Source organism: Lissotriton helveticus, chromosome 2_1 (genome assembly GCF_964261635.1).
Source record: "Lissotriton helveticus chromosome 2_1, aLisHel1.1, whole genome shotgun sequence".
NCBI lineage: Eukaryota > Metazoa > Chordata > Amphibia > Caudata > Salamandridae > Lissotriton > Lissotriton helveticus.
The window spans coordinates 1,444,001,320-1,444,019,856 of NC_136059.1; the positions used below are offsets into that span (position 1 = coordinate 1,444,001,320).

General features: G+C 51.7%; 1 protein-coding gene across 1 annotated transcript in view; it reads left to right on the forward strand.

Annotated features, from left to right (window-relative positions):
- The window catches only part of FRAS1 (Fraser extracellular matrix complex subunit 1), a 1,313,599-nt gene that overhangs the window by 835,027 nt on the left and 460,035 nt on the right, over nucleotides 1-18,537 (forward strand). The gene's annotated exons all lie outside the window — the stretch shown is intronic.

Genomic DNA, 18,537 nt, shown 5'->3' on the forward strand with positions numbered 1-18,537 from the left:
TGGCTGAAATCCAGTTGCCACTGGACAAGCAGTCACCCGTAGTCACAGGCTAATCCTTTGTGAGTCAATAACTCACCTTCTTAGGATCCCAGCAACTCTGACAGCCCACCCAGGCTCAGCGAACTCTGGTGCAACTTGGGTGTTCTTCCTCGTGCTGCACGGCATCGATGGGAACAGCTTGAAGACTTAGAGCCATCAACTTCCCCAGCAGGCTTCTTCGGCTGTTGTGTCCTTGTTCTGTGAACAGGATGCCAGCAGGTGCAGTCCTTGTAGGTGCAGCCTTTTTTTGGCTGGTCCCTCAGTGCTGCAAGGCTGTCCTTCTTCGGTGCTTCTTCCAAATCAATCGGGATCTGAGGGCTGGGTGCCAGTGTGCCCCTCTTATGCTTGGTAAATGGCATCAGGGCAGGATTAAGCTGAAAGCCAGTAGATTACTAGGCTCACTCCCACCTAGTGACTACTTCCTGTGGATTGTGGCATCTGGCTATCCCTGGAAGCACCATTCTGCCCCCTCCCAAGTTGGCGAGATCACTCTCCTGGGGTACTGGCCTTCCTAGCCCAACGCCAGCTGGTGTGGCTACCTTAGGGCTACACACCTGGGAAGAAATGAGTTTGGCAACTGGTCTCTCCTCTCTGCCTCCCATGCCAGCCTGTCTACCTCAACAATAGAGCAGCACTCCCCGGTGCTACACATCTGCCCTTCAAAGACTGCTTAACCTTTGAACCCTGACTTTTGGGGCTAGCACCCAAATGGCTTCTCACAGGACAGAGGTGACACCTCCCTGGCCTACAGTCCCTCATCGTTCTCCTTCCTAAGTGTTATTAGAACGACTCTCCAGGCATGCAGAAAGGGGTCTCATGGAGAATGCTCCATGTATGCTCGGGAAGGCCGAGGAGTGTTAAAGGAAACAAAGTGGCAACGTTACTAACGCTACACACTGCAACAGGTTACAATAATTGTGGCTTGAGATAAAAGTCAGGCTTATTTTAGCAAGTTGTTTGATACAGTGAAGTGCCCAGTTTGGTCACACTGTTCTGGAGTTAGCACAGCTGAGGGGTTTACCGTGTAACCCTGTACTCGACAATTGGGCATCAAAGTCTTTTCACAGTAAAAATTGTAGTTTCTCATATTTTACTGTTAGGACATGTAACATACATTTCCTGCCTGTGTTATATGTTGCACCCTGCTTTTAGAGTTCAGTAGGCCTGCCAGAGGGGTGACTTGCACACTAGTCCAGGGGAATGTATTGTTTTGCCATTGCTTTCAATGGCAAAGCAGGGCTAGCAGTGGATGACTGCTCTACCAGTCTGCAGTGGTGGACCTCGGGACTTGTTTTACTTGGGTGATCTGCACGGTTGCACAATCAGTGCTGCAATCCCTGGGGTACCCCTCTAATTTACATGCCCTGGGTACTGGGTGTCGGAAGCTGGCTCTGTATATACTATACCAAAATGAGGCATAGTGTGTACAAGTCCAGTGGAACCCCAAAGGTAGGCAGAGGTAAAAGTAGATAGCACCTTACTCTCTATTGATGGTAGTGTGGGCAAGCTGTAAGGCTTTATAAGAGGGTAGTGTTTAGCATGTATCTGAAAGAAACAAGTTAGTTATAGATTCCTTACCTTAGAATTACCCCCAGGCGTCAGACTGTACCTGTAAAAGTTTTTTCTTCAACAGTGCCTCTGCGCTTCGGAAGGTGGCATCAGTCGGCTCCGTGTCCACCCTCGGCGCCCTGGTCGCCGGGACGACGTTGCGGCAGCTACTTAGACGACGCCCTCGCACGCTCACGTCAGTTCTTTCTTTTTCCACGCCAGCTAGCGCAGATCCGGGAAGAGTGGTACTCACAGTCATTTTTTGACTACGTTTTTCTCGACTTTTGTCGACTTCTTGTTTCGAGCCTCCGACTCCGAACAGGTGCACGAGGGATGCCCAGTTTCAAGGCCTGCGGTTCCTGTAACCAACTGATGTCGGTGACAGATCCGCACCCCGTGTGCCTCTTTTGCCTGGAGCGCGACCACAACCCCAAATCGTGCTCCGGTTGATGGCGCCGAAGGCTTTGCGGTAGCGGTCCTGAAAGCTGCTTGAACGCCGACAGTCGGCGCTGTTCGAGGTCCCAGTTGAGAGGGAGGTCGAGGGACTGGTCGCGTAGCCACCAACATTCTGGCTCGAAATTATCGAAGTCTTCATACTCTGGGTCGGGTAAGTTGAAGCATAAGAAGAAGTCAAATAAGCACCATTGCTCCTCGACTTCTCCTCGTCTGTCAGGCGATCCGATGAGGCACACAGGAGGTGCCACTTCTGCGGCTCCGCACGTGGAGCCCGAAGGGTCGACTTAGAGATTCCCTACCTTTCTGGGACCCAGAGCGACACCCGCCCAGTGTCGTACATTCTACGAGGCGATGCATGCTAGCTTTGGGAGGCCCAACCCCGCCGTCATGCCTTCTTGCCCATGGACTCGGTTGGGGGAGGCCTAGGTCTTTGCTGCCGGTGGCTCTGGCGCCGCAGGCCTCCTTGGATCCAGGCCTGGATATGGATCGGCGCCGGTTGACCTCTTTACGCCTCCACTGGCACCGCTTCCAAATGCACCCATTCGGCGTTCAACGCCAGTCGGCTCCCCAGCCTGTGTCAACCCCGGCCTCCAACCCGACGTCCGATCCAGCGCTGGGTGGGGTTTTTGTGCCCCTGTTCACTCCGGTGGTCCCTTTTCAACAACAGTGGCACCCAGAGGATGAGGAGGATGACTGGGAGGGGGTCAGGTGACCCTTTAACTGACCAGGACTGGAGAGAGGAACTGGGGAATGCCAGTGGTCTTGACACTTCACCGTACCTTGGCATGTTGTCTCCTCCTAAGGTGGCTACGGAGAAGGGAGCGTCATACGCAGTGGTGTTAAGTAGGGTGGCCGAGGCTCTCATCCTCGAGCTTCCTACAGTGGCAGTCAGGACTAACTCCCTGACAGAGGTGCTTCAACCGGCTGCGAGCTCTTCGGAGCCCCTGCTGCCAGTTACTGAGGCCCTTACAGACGTCCTTGTGGGCACGTGGCGCTACGCCTGGATGAGGTCCACTGGCTTTTCAGGGGATGTCCAGAACACCTTGATGGACATGCCCTTTGATGGCCGTCGCCTTTTTAGTGACAAAGCAGACAAAGCTCTAGAGCGCTTCAAGGACTCACGGGCTACGGCCAAGTCCTTGGGCCTCTCCACCCGTCCGGCGCAGTCTGCTTTTCGCCCCTTTCGTAGCTACGGAAGGGGTTCCCCGCTACGTCTCACCCAGGGCCACAGGCCGCAACTAGTTACCCAACCTTCGTGTGGCCGGGGACGTGGAAACAACTGGCGAGGTTCCGGGGGCTAGCTGGCAGGCCGGTCCACCAAACCCCCGTCTGCAGCAGCCTTCAAACCCTCCTAGTCCAACCTTTCAGGCCCATCAAACGCCAGTAGGCGGCAGGATTTGCCATCACCTTCCCCACTGGCACACCATCACGTCGGACAGGTGGGTTTTGCAAATAGTCCGAAGGGGCTACTCCCTCACCTTTGAGACTACACCTGCAGCCATGCCACCACAATATCACCCCTTGTCGGAGGATCATCTGGTCCTTCTCCAGCGGGAAGTTACGGCTCTCTTGGCCAAGGGAGCCATTGAGCGCGATCCTAACCCAAAAGTAGGTTGTGGTTGTTATTCCCACTACTTTCTGGTTCTCAAAAAGGACACGCCCCTGCGTCCTTTCTTGGACCTCAGGGACGTCAATCTCTTCCTCCGGAAGAAGTTCAGGATGTTGACGCTTCCTCAGTTCTTGTCTGCCCTCGACCCGCTAGACTGGATAGTAGCGTTGGACTTGCAGGAAGCTTATTTTCATATCCCGGTCTCCACTGCGTTACCTACGGTTCACGGTAGGCCACGAGCATTTTCAGTTCACCGTGCTCCCCTTTGGCCTTACCAGCGCCCCTCGGGTGTTCACGAAAGTGATGGCGGTGGTCGCAGCTCATCTGCTCAGATCAGGGGTTTCAGTCTTCCCCTATCTCGACGACTGGCTGATGAAGGCGGGCTTGCCCCAGGCAGGCGTCTTCCCACCTCCAGACTATGGCCGACCTCCATCAATGTGCCGAAGTTGCACCTGATTCCCTCTAAAAAGCTCCTCTTCATCTGAGCGGTTCTGGACAAAACGCGGTTTCGGGTCTATCCTCCCGAACAACGAGTGCGGGATATTCGGGCTATGATTCCGATCTTTCAGTCTCTATCCCGGGTTTCGGTAAGACTGACCCTGAGGCTGCTGGGCCTCATGGCCTCCTGCATCCTGCTGGTCGATCATGCCAGGTGACCTGAAGTTCCAGTGGGGCGCAGCATCAGGTTAATCTGTCCCGATTGTGTCCAGATCTCAGAGGGCACTGCTCGACAACTGCAGTGGTGGCTTACGAACCAGGATTAGGCCAATGGCAGTTCCCTCTCCCTTCCCCAACCAGACCAAACTGTGGTAACTGACGCATCCCTTCTGGTATGGGGCAGCCACATGGGAGAGGCGGAGATCAGAAGCCTCTGGTCTCAGGTGGAGTCTGGGCTTCACATCAACCTTCTGGAGCTCCGGACGATTCGTCTTGCACTGAAGGCATTCCTTCCCTTTGTCCGTGGAAGAGTAGTGCCGGTGTTCACGGACAACACCACCGCCATGTGGTATTGCAGGGTGGGGTGGGGTCGTGGACCCTATGTCAGGAGGCCCTCCGCCTCTGGACATGGCTGGAACATCAGGGCATTTCCTTGGTGGTTCAACACCTGGCCGGCTCTCTGAACGTCAGGGTGAACGAACTCAGCAACAGGTGCATGATGGATCATGAATGGCGTCTCGGAGGTGGTACAAGGTCTCTTTCAACAGTGGTGAGAGCCTTGGTTAGATCTATTCGCCACCGAAGAGAATGCGCAATGTCAGCAATTCTGCTCATTGGAATTTCCAAGGCGGCACTCTCTCGACGACGCTTTTCGTTGCAAGTGGAGTTGTGGTCTGTTGTACGCCTTTCCGCCTATAGCACTTCTGCCTAGAGTGCTGAAGAAGATCAGGCGCGACTGGGCCCAAGTCATTCTTGTGGCTCCGGATTGGGCACGAAAAGCTGCTCAACATGGCCATCGGTCCTCCGATCAGACTGCCTCTTTGGGAGGATCTTCTGTCGCAGCAGCAGGGGACTGTTCTCCACCCGAACCGGTCCAGTCTCCACCTCCTTGCATGGAGATTGAGCGGCAGCAGTTGACGTCTTTCGACCTGCCTCCTGAAGTCTGTGACGTAATCTTGGCAGCCAGGCGTCCCTCCACCAAGATGGTATACGCCTGTAGGTGGAACAAATTTGTGGCATGGTGCACAGCAAAGGCTGTGGATCCCCTTTCTGCCCCTCTTTCTGAAGTACTCTTGTTTCTTCTCTCTTTGGCCCAGCAGGCCTCTGCTCTGCGCACTATCAAGGGCTATCTTTCAGTCAACTCTGCCTTCCTTCGGTTGCCAGATCAGCCATCTCTTTTCAAGTCCCCGGTAGTTAACCGCTTCCGAAAAGGCTTAACGCATCTTTTTCCTCCAATCCCCTTCGTTATGCCTCAGTGGGACTTGAATCTTGTGCTAACCTAACTCATGTGTGCTCCCTTTGAGCCACTGCATAACTGCCCTTTACACCTTCTGACTCTTAATACTGCTTTCCTGGTAGCCATCACTTCTGCTAGGAGAGTGAGTGAGCTCCAGGCTCTTTCTTCAAAGCCTCCTTTCTTCTCTGTTCATCCGGACAAGGTGGTTCTCCGGACCCGTCCCTCCTCCCTTCCTAAGGTGGTCCCTGCCTTTCACATCGGGCAGACCATTACATTGCCCACCTTCTTTCCGCCTCCGCATCCTTCAAAGGAATAAGAGAGGCACCACCGTCAGGACCCAAAACGTGCGCTCTCCTTCTACTTGATCACACCAAACAGTTCAGGCGACGATCAACTTTTTGTTGGCTTCGTGAGTGCAAAGAAGGGTCGGGCCATACACAAACTCACCATTTCTCGATGGGTCGTGTTGTGTATTAAGGCTTGCTACTCTCCAGCTAAAAAGGAGCCTCCAGTCGGACTACTCGCTCACTTCACCTGGACGGCGGCAACCACTACTGCCTTGGGAATGGGAGTGCCTCTGAATGACATCTGTCAAGCAGCCACATGGGGATCGCTGCACACGTCCACCAAACACTACTGCCTGGACAGCCAAGTCCGTAGAGATGGCTTCTTTGGCTGTTCTGTTCTCCAGGATTTTCTGGTATGATCTAGGTTCGCAGACCCACCACTGGGGTTAGTATTGCTGGGGTATCTATTCTAAGGTAAGGAGTCTATAACTATTGTATTTTGTTTTCAGATGCACAAGTTACTTACCTTCGGTAATGATATATCTATAAGAAACATTAGTTAGTTATAGATTCCTTACCACCCCACCCATCCTCCCCGTTCTGTGAACTGATTTCTAGGGTTAAGGACATCCTTTCAGGATTTCATCATGCCATCTACATTTAACTTTCACATATACTTAAGTTAAATCTTGCCTAAGGTATTGATGTGGCAGCTAGAGTGGAGTACCTTGTTTAATAAGGTTTCTAACAAACTCTCTGTAAAGAACTGTGAAATTAATTTGATTTTAGTAGTGGTTAGACTTCAAGAGATCAGGAATGGGGCACCATGACAGTGGTTTTATGGCCCTGTGTTTGAAATACATATGCAGTTGAAAGTAAACTTTACAGAAATAGAAGCTAGAGTGTTATGTCTACAGGGTGAGACAGTAAAACAGCTAGAAAGCGTAGTAGACCTAGTAGATCATTAAAATAGATGGGGAGAGTTATATGCTTGTTTAGACAGGTAATAATACTTTTTAAACATGCAGTGATTGTATAGAGTAGGAGAGAAGTCAGGGAGTTAGTTGGCTTGGCTGCAAAGGAGGGAGGCAGCTCTTGAGAATATACTACAGATAGTCGACAATTGAGACCAATTTAAATGCACGTAGAAGGCTATAAATGGGGGTTTCAGTGCTCCCTACAGAAGTTATACTCACAAGATACTCCCAAAACTGGGCCACAAATACTATTCTGAAGTGGACCCCATTGCAGTGCGGTGTTATTGTTTGGGACCTTGCAAAAGGATTTAGAGATGGCATGATGGGTAAAGAACAACTGTTAATTAATGGTTGATTAGTTTAATGAAAAACAATTTTTCTCGGGCGTGGCTAGACGAGCCAGCACGGCGGACGTGTTTTAGCTGTGCTCCGTCCAGCCCGATATTTATTCTGCACTTATCCTAACTTCCTCCACTTACCTGAAGCCCTGGGGGAGTCATCTCTGCACCCGCAGCCTGTCACGACGATCAGCCGTTTTTTTTGCTGTCTGGCGTGACCGGAGCTGGGGTCCCCGCGAGGTGAGGCCTAGTGCTGAGCGGAGGAGCCGGGCGTGTATTTTGGCGAGCCCCGGGAGTGTGGTGGGCCGACGGCTTGTGACCTGCACTCTGCCTGGTGGGTTCCTGTGGAGGTGGGCCCCGCGGAAGGAGATCGAGAGGCATATCGGCCCCCTGGGGATCCCACAACGCGGCAGGTGTGCAGCGGCCCTTGAGTGGAGGGCCCCCTCCCCTCAGGCGTAGAGGCCTGCACAGCTCCTGCTCGTTAGGCCTGGCGCCTCATGCTGCAGCGGGCATCGCAGGTTGGGTGGCAGAGTCAAGCCTCAATAGTGGTGGTGGAGAGCGCTTCCTTGCCCGTGGATTGGGCCTGCAGAGTACCCTTGAGGCCTAGTGATGTAAGGCAGGAGGCCGTGAGGTCCGGTGGTGGCCACGTGGTGGTCGCACGGGCGTCGCTGGTCTGAAGCGCCTCCTGCAGCGGACGGATCGGGCCGCAGAGGTGAGGAGAGTGGGGAAGGGACTGGTGCGGTGTCCCACGGCCACATATCGACATCGGCGTAATCCTAGCTGAGAGCCCAGCAAGTGGAGCGTGGTGTGTCTAGCCAGACTGCGGGGGGTGCTGGCATATGACCGTTGGTGTCTCCCCTTGCCCCGGGCGGTGCCTGTGTCGACCATCGATCGGACCGTGAGGGGGTCCTGGAGACGGTGGTCGCGGCCGTGCCCTTCTGGTAAGCCGGGGCAATGGCAGTGAGGAGGCCCCCCTGTACAGAGGACCCGGGATAAGACATCTGGGCCCACCTGGATGGATTGCGGACCCTGGTTCGAGGGTGCCTTCCAGTGGGGAGCGTCCCTGCTCAGACTTTGGGGTGTCTGCATGGGATCTTGTGTGGACAGCGAGCCGGACCTGAATCGGTTGGATACCTGCTGCGGGTGGCCATTACGCGTGACAAGGGCAGTGGCGGTGCCACAAAACATGGGCCCATTAACAAATTTACTGGTCCCGGCGGGGGGCAGGAGCGGCTAGAGGGCAGCAGGAGTCCGGGCCGGACAATGCGGCATTGATGGCAGCAATCACTCAGTCCCGGGATATGCTGGACGCCAAAATAGGCGCAGTAGTCTCGGATGTCATGCCACTGCGTCAAGATCTGCGGAATACTCTGTCCCGCATTACGGAGGCAGAGACTCTGATTTCATGGGTAGAGGACGACGTCGTGGCCCTGAAGTGCAAGGTGGCCAGCATGGAAAGCACTCAAAAGGGTGGTACTTCGAGCTGAGGATGCAGAGGGGCGGGCTCGGCGGAAAAAACTGCGCTTTGTCGGTTTTCCGGAGGGTTGCGAAAAAAGCAATATGTAGGGTGTCCTAACGCAGTGGTTGGAAAGCTGGCGCCCCGTGACGCCATCTCCCGGTGTTTCGTGATAGAGCGGGCCCACAGAGCTCTCACGCAGAAACCTCTGGTAGGGTCCGCCCGCGGCCCGTGATTGCAAAACCTCTGAACTATCATGACTGCGAGGCCATACTGAAACAGGCTAGGGCCAAGGAACCCTTGCTCTAGGAGAACTAGCGCATCTTGATCTTTCTGGATTATACAAGCTTAGTACAGTAGCAGTGTCAGTCATTTATGGCCGCAAAAGCCCGTCTCAGAGACCTCAAGTCCCCTATGCCTTGCTGTTCCCAGCCCGCCTGCGGGTGGTGTTCCATTCGCGCACCCACTTCTTTGATACTCCGGAGGAGGTGTTCAAATGAACCGATGAGACAGTGAGGGTGCGGGTGCACACCCCGCTGGGACTGCAATCGGACTCCTCTCTGGGCGAAGCACAGTCGAAAACCTCCCGAGGATCACGCCGAAGGGGGAACAGGCGATCTCGATCCCAGCAGCTCTCTGCGTCTTGTGGAGCCTCCGCCCGGGGGGGCGGAACCTTGGCAACAGACATACTCTTGACTTTTGTTTCCTGCTGCCAAGATGGTGTTGGGTGCTCCCCCGAGTAGGCTTATGTCTATTTCGGCGGTAGTTGGATGGAGGTAGTTGTATCATGGGCGGATTCCTCCTTAGTCTGGTACTTGTGGGGGGTGGGCCTAGGAGTTATGGGCTGCAGGTTGGGGATCCATTGGCATGGGAGGCCTCTGGTCCCTCAATGGGGGCTGAGTGCCAACCTTGCCGCAACAGGTACGTCAACGGTTTTAAGGTATGGGGTGGGGGGTCTGTTTGGAGGGGGGGGGTTTGTTCTTGTTGGGCATGAGTCGCACGACCACAGGGGGTTCCCTACACTTGTTTGTGCACGTCCGCACAGCCCTGTGCCCGTGCTGTGGACCTGGTCGTTCACTGATGGCGGGTCGCACTGACAATGCTTCAAGGCCCCAGGGTTCCCTCCGTATTCTTAGCTGGAATATGTGTGGAGTCCTGGATAAAATCAAGAAGCGGGGCAGTGTTAAGCCAGGCAAAGAGGGCTAGGGCTGACATACTATTGCTACAAGAAACCCACCTGCTGGGTACTAAGGCTTTGTGCTTGCAGCTCTATGGGTATCAACAACTCTTCCACTCTGGCTTTGCAAGGGGCTCAAGGGGGGTGGCCATATTAGTGCATCGTAGAATTCCTTACATTCATTCAAAGCAGTGAACCGACACACAAGGGCGATATTTGTTTATCAGGGGTATGGTCAGGGAGGACCCTATGGTGTTGGGCTGCGTGTACGCCCCACCCCACCCCTACAGTGGTCACTAGTTGAGAAACTGTTTGCGATATGGGCAGACATCCCTGACACGTTATCGGTGGTGGCGTTATCGGTGGTGGGAGGAGACTGGAATGATGTCCTGGACGTGATCAGGGACAGGTACAGGCTTGGGGGAGGCCCGGGGGTAGGCCATTCCACAAAATTACATTATATGGTCGTGGGCTTGGATTGAGTGGACACATGGCGGCGCTTGCACGTCGATGAACGGGAATACACATTTCTCTCAGCACTCCACAAATTATTTTCTGGATTGGATTACATTTTTGTCCCTATAGAAATGGCTGGAAGAGTGGAGTCGGCGGAAATCCTTACGCGCGGGCTCTCGGATCACTCCCCTATATCTGTTGATCTCCGGATGGGCAGGGGGCGGCAGCCATTTCGTTGGCGCCTCTCGGTGTGGCACCTGCAACAGGAGGACTACGGGAGGCACATGAGTCAGGCAATTGCTGATTACTTGGTCGAGAATGTTGGATCCGTCTCTAGTGCAGGGATGCTGTGGGAAGCACTGAAACCCACACTACGGGGGGTGAATATTGCTTGGTGCTCAGCAGCCCGAAAGAGCTGCAGGGCGGACTTGGTGCGAGCCGAGGCAGAGATCGAAACGCTGGAACGCCAGGGCCACACGGTGGGTGAGGGTCAGGTGGTGGGCAGCTGCTCCTAGCGCAACAGTCCTTTGCAGCCCTCCTGATGGATGCGGCACGGCAGATCTGGCTTGCAACGCGCAGCAGAATATGTCAGTGGGGGACAAGTGTGGCAAAATGCTACATCGGCTCCGTCAATCTGCCTTCCATGCACAACCCTTACCAGGGATACTTGACGAAGCAGGTGCCCCGATTACGGACCCGAGGGAGTTGGCAGAGAGCTTTGCTGCGTACTATGCAGACTTAAATGCTCCGAAGGAGTGTCTGCCGCAATATGTGGTGGACAAGTTCATGGCAGACTTGCCGCCTAAAGCTGTGTCCGATGAGGTGCGCGATCGGTTGGCGCTTCCACTGACGGACGAGGAGCTGGGCATGGCCCTGGGCAAGCTCAACTCTGGGAAAGCTCCCAGACCGAATGGGTTCCCCAGTGAATTCTTCAAGAAATATCACTTGCAGCTAGCCCCGCATTATCGGGCGGCGTTGGAGGAGGCCAGGGAGCAAGGCAGACTCCCCCCAGACTGGAAGCATGCGGAGGTAGTGGTGTTTCACAAGCCGGGCCGACCCCCGGAACATCATGCCTCCTACCGCCCAATTTCTCTTCTGAACGTGGAGGCCAAATTTTTGGCCAAAGCGTTAGCCACCCGGCTTCTATCTCATATCTCAGCACTTGTACACTCAGATCAGGCCAGCTTTATGCCCCAAAGGGCGAGCAGGTACAACATTCGGTGGGCACATGTGGCGGTGGCAGCGGTCCGACACACTGGGGAGCAGGCCGCACTCCTCGCCGAAATGGACTGGGCGTTTGACTCACAGAGCTGGGTCTATCTGTTCGCGCTCCTGCCCCAACTAACCTCGTGCCTCGCTTCCTGTCCTACCTGCAACTTCTCTACACTGATTTGACGGCTTCGGTTTGAGTGGCGGGAGCAATCTCGTCCAGGTTTCCCATTAGGCGTGGCACCCGGCAGGGTTACCCCCTCTTGCCTACTTATTCGCCCTGGTTATGGAGCCGTTGGCGGCGTGGGTGCGCATAGATGCGCAGTTGAGTGGGTTTGAGTGGGCGCAGGGGCTGTCCAAGAGGATTGCACTACATGCAGATGATGTCCTTTTCTTTCTTACAGATCTCAATAGGTCGGGCCGCGCCTCCTGCGGATAATGCAGATTTTCAGAGAGTCGTCGGGGCTCTACATAAACCCTCGCAAGTCTACACTATGGGTGCTGGGGGAGCGGTCAAGAGTGGGCGATTGGGCATCTACACTGCAGGTGGCCTTAAATATCTGGGGGTGTTTTTATCGGAGGTGCCGACCGTCTCCTGGGAGCGGAATCTGGCGCCAGTGTGGAAGCGAGTTCGGGCAGATCTAAAGACCTGGTCACGTATGCCGTTTACGATCTATGGCAGATTGGCAATTTTTAAAATGGTGGCACTCCCCTGGCTGTTATTTCAATTGCAAAATCACCCATATCCAAAACCGCCCAAATGGTTCCGGCTGGTTAACTCTGCTCCTTGGCAGTTTTTGTGGGAAGGTGGTACTGTGCGTGTGGCGCTACGCACATGCTTTCTGTCCACTTATTGTGGAGGGTTGGCGACCTCGGACATCCTCTCCTACTACCAGGCCTCTCACCTTCTGGTCCTGAATGAGGGGTGGTGATGTGACAGGGGGGACCCGGCATACGCCCTGGAATGCTATCTCATGGGGTCTCATACGCTGCACACAATTCTTTACACGGCGCCGCTATGGAGCGCACTGCCATCGGCCACACAGGTAGTAGTTCGAATTTGGAGACAGGCTCTGCGCCGTATGGGATGGTGGAATACCCTGACTGGAGAAACCCCCTTGGGCGATTACCCAGCCTTGCGACATTTCTGGGCTTTCGGGGATGGGACAACATTGGCATCTCAACCCTGGGGGATGTACTGAGGGGTACGACCCTTAAGTCCTTTCAGGATCTTTCAAAGGAATTTGGCATACCTTGCTCCCAGTTTTTTAGATACCTCCAATTCCGTCATGCACTGTCCCCCAGCCTGGAGGGTTTGGAGTCCCTCCCTGAGTTTAACCCCCTAGAAGCGAAAGTGTTCATGGGGGACTTGGAGACGAAGAAGATATCCCGCATATATCAGTCACTAGTCACGCACTGCTCCCCCACGCTGCAGAAACTCCGGGAGACATGGTAGGAGGATGTGGGCGAGCTAGAGGAGGAGGATTGGAGGGAGGCTCTGGCTGCCCCCAGGGGCGCGGCCATAGCAATGCGCCTCCATCTCATCCAATTTAAATTCTTATACAGAGTTTATTTCACCAGGGTTCGGCTGTGGCGGGCGGGAATGATTGCCTCATCGGAATGCATCCGCTGTGGCAGGGAGGAAGGGACGTTCTTGCATACAGTCTGGAGTTGTGGATCCCTGGACCGGTTCTGGGGGGGGGGGGTCTTGGCCTGATTATCCAAAGTATTGGGGTGGGAGCTCCCACGTACACCATGTAATGGATGCATGGGGTGGGTGGCAACGTGTACAAAAGGCACTTGATGCAACTTGACCTCACGTTGGCCTCACGTTGGCCATGAGAGACATTGTTAAAGTTTGGAAAGATCCACAGGCTCCGTCAGTTGGCGTATGGAAAAAGGAGTTGGATTTTTGTATGGGGTTGTAGCAGCCAATCTTTGTGGCCAGGGGTGCCCGCGAAAACATTATAAAATTTGAAAACGCTGGGCAGATTATAGGGGCATGTGGCTTGAGCCCCCCTTGGTGCTGGACGAACTGCTGGGGGAGTGATGAAGGGGTCTTTTGGTACTGGGGAAGGGGGTGTGGGGGGAGCCTGGGAGGCGGGTGTGCATATACACCTATTTTTTCTGTGCACTCTACGTTGTGTGTGGGTGAAACGTGGTGGACTTTGTGCGACTCTGGGGGGGTGGGGGGGCGTTGGGGGGGGCTGTTGGGAGGGGGGAGCGGTAGATTGTTATGTACTGCTCTGTTATATACTTGCTTGTTCTTGCTCGTAAAGAAAAGTCGATTGCCTTCCAGTTGATGTAATGTTTCTAACCTGCAGATTCCTCTGGTGTGCAGAGCCCTGCAACATATGTGCAATCTGACAATAAAGTCTGTTTTTAAAAATAAAAAAAACTTTTTCTCATTTGAGGAGTCAAGACATTTGGGCTCTTGGTGGGTTATTTTCTTTTTCATTTGATTGCCTGGGGCAATTACAGTGATTTGAGTGCTTTCGAGGGAAGGCCTCCTTGAATCCGAGACTTCTTCAGAATTGTTAGATTTATTTGGACAGGGCTATTCATTTAATCTCTCTTTGAAGTGCTTCTCCCAACCTCATGGAGAGCAACTCTGGATAAGAAGTAAATGCACAAGCGAGTTCCAATTGTGTCTGACAGATTTGGAGTGAGAGAATGCTCAATTTTATGCCTGAAAGAAGCAGCAGTGCCAATTTCAAGCTCACCCTATGTACATATCTCCATAGGGCACGCCAACATTTATGCATTAGATCCATCTGCAACATTCAGACATCTGCCTTAGGTGCAGTGCTGAGAAAGAGGATTTGATGCATATGGTGTGGAAATGTTAGATAGTGACCAGACTCTGAGAGTACAAGTAGGCAAAAATGAAATAAATATGTTTGACATCACAAGCAGGTACACGTGGAAATACATATCAGAGTTTTATGGATACTCACAAAAGAACTATTGTGTTAACCTCAATTGTATTGTATTTTCTTGACCATTCGTCCAACTCTCCCTCACACTCCCACTACTGCTTCTCTAGGTGTCACAGATACCTGAAAATATGTACACTTTGCAGAACCAACAATATCTCAGGTAGGTTTTGTTCATGAAGAATTTACCATTAACATAACCCAGGCTACCAGCCAGACCACAAAGTGTGAGTAGTGTCACATGAAGAAGACAAATACAAAATGTAGTAAATGTAGTCGCATTGAATTGTTTTGCTATTGCCATTTATATAGCAATTTCTAACCTCTTAAAAAAAAGGCTCGGAGGGCTTTCCGGGTGGTTGAATAAGTACTTAGTGCTTATCTGCTCTAGTCTTGTTGAAGCAAACTTGTTGTAGAGCTACAAACTTGCCATGCAGCTTAGAGTTGTGTGAGGAAGAGAGTGGCACGTGCATATACTGATCAGAACTACTTTATCAAATTGGCATCACCTGGCAACTGATTATGCTGATATTAAAAACTGGGCTGGGTCCTTGAAGGATCAGTTAAAGTGGTTCCAAAGATAACCAGAGACCGCGATTGTGGGTTACTTCATTCAGAAACAATGCAGATTCAACCAAAGAATAATGATAGACACCAGAGTAGTGAATCTTGCTGGTGACACCAGAAACCGTGATTGAGAACCCAAAATTATCCTAAATATACCTGTTGGTAAGAAGATCATTAGTAGTGGTAAATATGCATCTACCACTGGCAATAATACCACAAACACAATATAGGGCTCAGAATAGGTCTCCGATAAATATTCACATGCTCATCCCTTGGTAGCTTGGCTGTGAGCAGGCAGGCTTAAGTTCAAAGACAGGTATGTAAAGCATTTAAAAACAGCAATTCAGTTAATAATGACAAAACACACAATACAAATCCAACACCAATTTATAAAAAAGGAACATATTTGTATCTTTAAAATGACATCAAAACGAAAGAGCTACAGTGTGGGGAACCGGAAATATGATTTTTTAAAGATTTAGCTCTGTATAGCACATAGAAAGCAAAACCAAAAGTGGTGATGGACGGAGCGTTGACAATACAAGCACTCACCCCCAGTCAACTGATCTGGGTTTAATCCATCACCGTTCTTTAGCCCACTCTGCCACCCCAGTTCAGACATGGCCATATACAAATCAGTCTGACCCTGTGCGTCATGGGAACAGTCCAGCCTGAACTGCCAAGCCATGCCTTCCCTGGACCGGAAACAAGCTTCCGAGGACCGGTTTCTGGCATTACAGCCGTCTTCAGCCCGGCTTGCTTGAATACAGTGGCAAAGTGAGCAAGGGACTCATGTCTGAGCACATAGAAACCTATAGCACCTATTGGGACATATGGTCCCGCTAGACCGGGACAAAGTCAAAGTTTCTGATCAACTGCGATAAAGCCTTGCACGGCTACCCCTCAGTAGTAGTTCTCGGTCAAAGTTTTTACCTTCTAACCTCAGAACTTTTCTGGAGCTTTTCCTTCTTGGGTCTCTCGAAGCTCTCAGCCAGTCTGGATTCGGTGAGGATTTGCTGGCTTGCCTTGCGACCAGCTCCTGGTCCATCTTATGGAAGTCAGACCTCCAGAGCTTTCCAGTGGGATGAAACAGGGATCCAGTCTAGCTCGCGGTTGAAGGTGGATGGCTTGACTTTTGCGGTTGGTCCCAGTCACCCTTTCTACATTGGGACTAAGATACTTTTACCGGGCTTTTGCTCCTGGGGTCCCTCGATGCTCTTCACCAGTCCGGATTTGGAGAGGGTTCACCGGCTTGGTTTTCGACTAATTCCAGGTCACACTCTTAAAGTCGGACCTCCGGAGCTTTTCAGCAGTACAGACCTGGAGGGCTGGCCGGATCGCGATTGTGAGTCGTCGGCTTGGCTGGCGAGGTAGAGTTGGTCCATGTTTGGAGCTTTTTTCCAAAGTTGCTCCAAACTTCTTCAAACTTTTTCCTGAAGTTCCTTTGAAGGTCCCAAAGTGTCCGAAACTTACTCTAAGGTCTGGAAGCTCTAAGATAGTCCTTGAAAGTTTGTGACTTCAATTTCCACAATCCGCTTGGACAAAATGCTTACAAATCCACTGGTTGTACTCCAGGCTTGGTATTCTTAGTGGTGATGGTCCAGGTGAGCTATGTTAACATGTAGCTGGCACGGAGTCCACTCTTAAGTCATTTTGAAGCAAGTTTGATCCATAGGGCTTTAGTTCCAAATTGTGCAGCAAGTCAGATTGCAGGGCCTGGTTGGTGCAAATCAAACTTCTCTGCATTGACCCTTCTTCTTCCTTTAGTTTCAAGCAGCAGATCTAAGTGTACTCCCCCTCTCAAATACTTATTCAGTGTTCTCTGAGGTCACTCTTGTCCAATGAGGTGCAGGACAATGCTCCACAGCATGACCATTTCGTCCACAGTGTGGCACAATAGTCTCCCAGGCAGTACTATTTCTCCAAAATTCAATATGGCTGAAGTCTCAGCAGAGAGGCAAGAACTGGCTAAACCAGCCCCCAGTTTGGCTCATCTCCATAGACTCCTTCCCCTTTGCATCTGTACATTCCTTCCTTAAGCGTGCCATCTAGCTGGGATCAGAGGGTAGGGGCATAAATGAAACTGGTTTCTTCTGCCTGTCTTCTCCTCCCTTTGATGATCATTGTTTACGACCCCTCTCCCTTGCTCTGCCATTCCTATGCATCAGAATGCTCTCCTCTTAGAATGGCTCTTTCACTTCAGGGGCTACTTATCTCCTCATCAAAGCAGCCTGGTTAATCCACTTAACTCTGACCAATCAAGGCAGATCACCGGAAGGCTGAATTTTGGCTTACAGACAAAGTCATATAACTTCTTGTCTGTACATTTTAAAATAAATTTAACAGCAGCATATTGTTGAATTTATCTATACCATTCTAGTGAGTCCTTGAATGTTATTTTGGGGGGCTTCCTGGCGGGAATCTTTAATTAATAACCTCTTTCAATGTTAGCCTATGTCGCTGGAGATTTGCAATGGTGAAAATGAACTGGGCAATTTCTCCAACACCAAGGCTTCTAAAACATCTTTTATAAGGACCCTTCCTATATCTACAGGACTCCCACCCCAGAAGACGTTGGGGGTTCTGAATATGTAGAAATATTGCAGATCCTCACTCCACAGTGCTCCTAGCACAAAATTCGATTTTGGGAAGCCCTTTACTACAATGTCGGAAGTGAAAAGTGCAATTTCACTAAACCCAAGGCGTATAAAGCCTATTTTATGAGGGTCCTCCTTATAAATACCGGACCCCCTCCCTCCACTGGGACACTTAGGGGAGATCCTGGGTGTACCTAATGTGCCAAATTATTGCAGTTTATTAATTTCTAGGTGACCTAAACACCAAAGCCGAGTTTGGGCACAGTTGACCTGTTAAACGCAGTGCTGCAACACATGACTGCTTTTAAACTGGCCTCTGCAGTGCATATGCAGAAAGGGCTGCTGGCCTCTAAACCGCAAAGCCCAATTATTTACTAGGTACTTAAAGGTAGGTTTAATCCCCCTGCCTTATTATGTACCAGGGCCTTATTGGCTCTGGTGGTTCAGTGAACTAATGCGTCTACTGCAGGGACCTGTGTTCGACCTCATGGTCACAGGTTCAAATCCCGGAGGGTCCACTCAGCCTTTCATTCATCTGAGGTTGATAAAATGAGTACCATTGAGTTGGGTAACAACAAACATCTGTTATTCAGCGCCAAGATACACGTAGTGGTGAACGTGCGCTTTACAAATGCACATGCTATGTTATGTTATAGGGAAGCTTATGCCAAATAATAGGGGTATCCCAACACATAGCTTTCCCTGTTGTATTTAGGTGTCTTCACTGTATTTGAAGTGTGTTTTCAGTATTGCACTGGCCCTGGTCAAGCAGAGCTCAGGAACAGTCAGAGTCTGTAACCTCAGAACCAGTGAGCAAAATAATGAGGGGGCCCATGGCACAGGGTAACTTTGCAACAGTACGATTGTAGTGAGTTTGCGAGTCCACAGTATAACAGAGCCAGGGAATTCAAGGATATTAACGAGATACCAGAGCAATTGTTCTATTTGAGTCACACAGAATGAGAGATATGCATCTTGACAATATGCATAA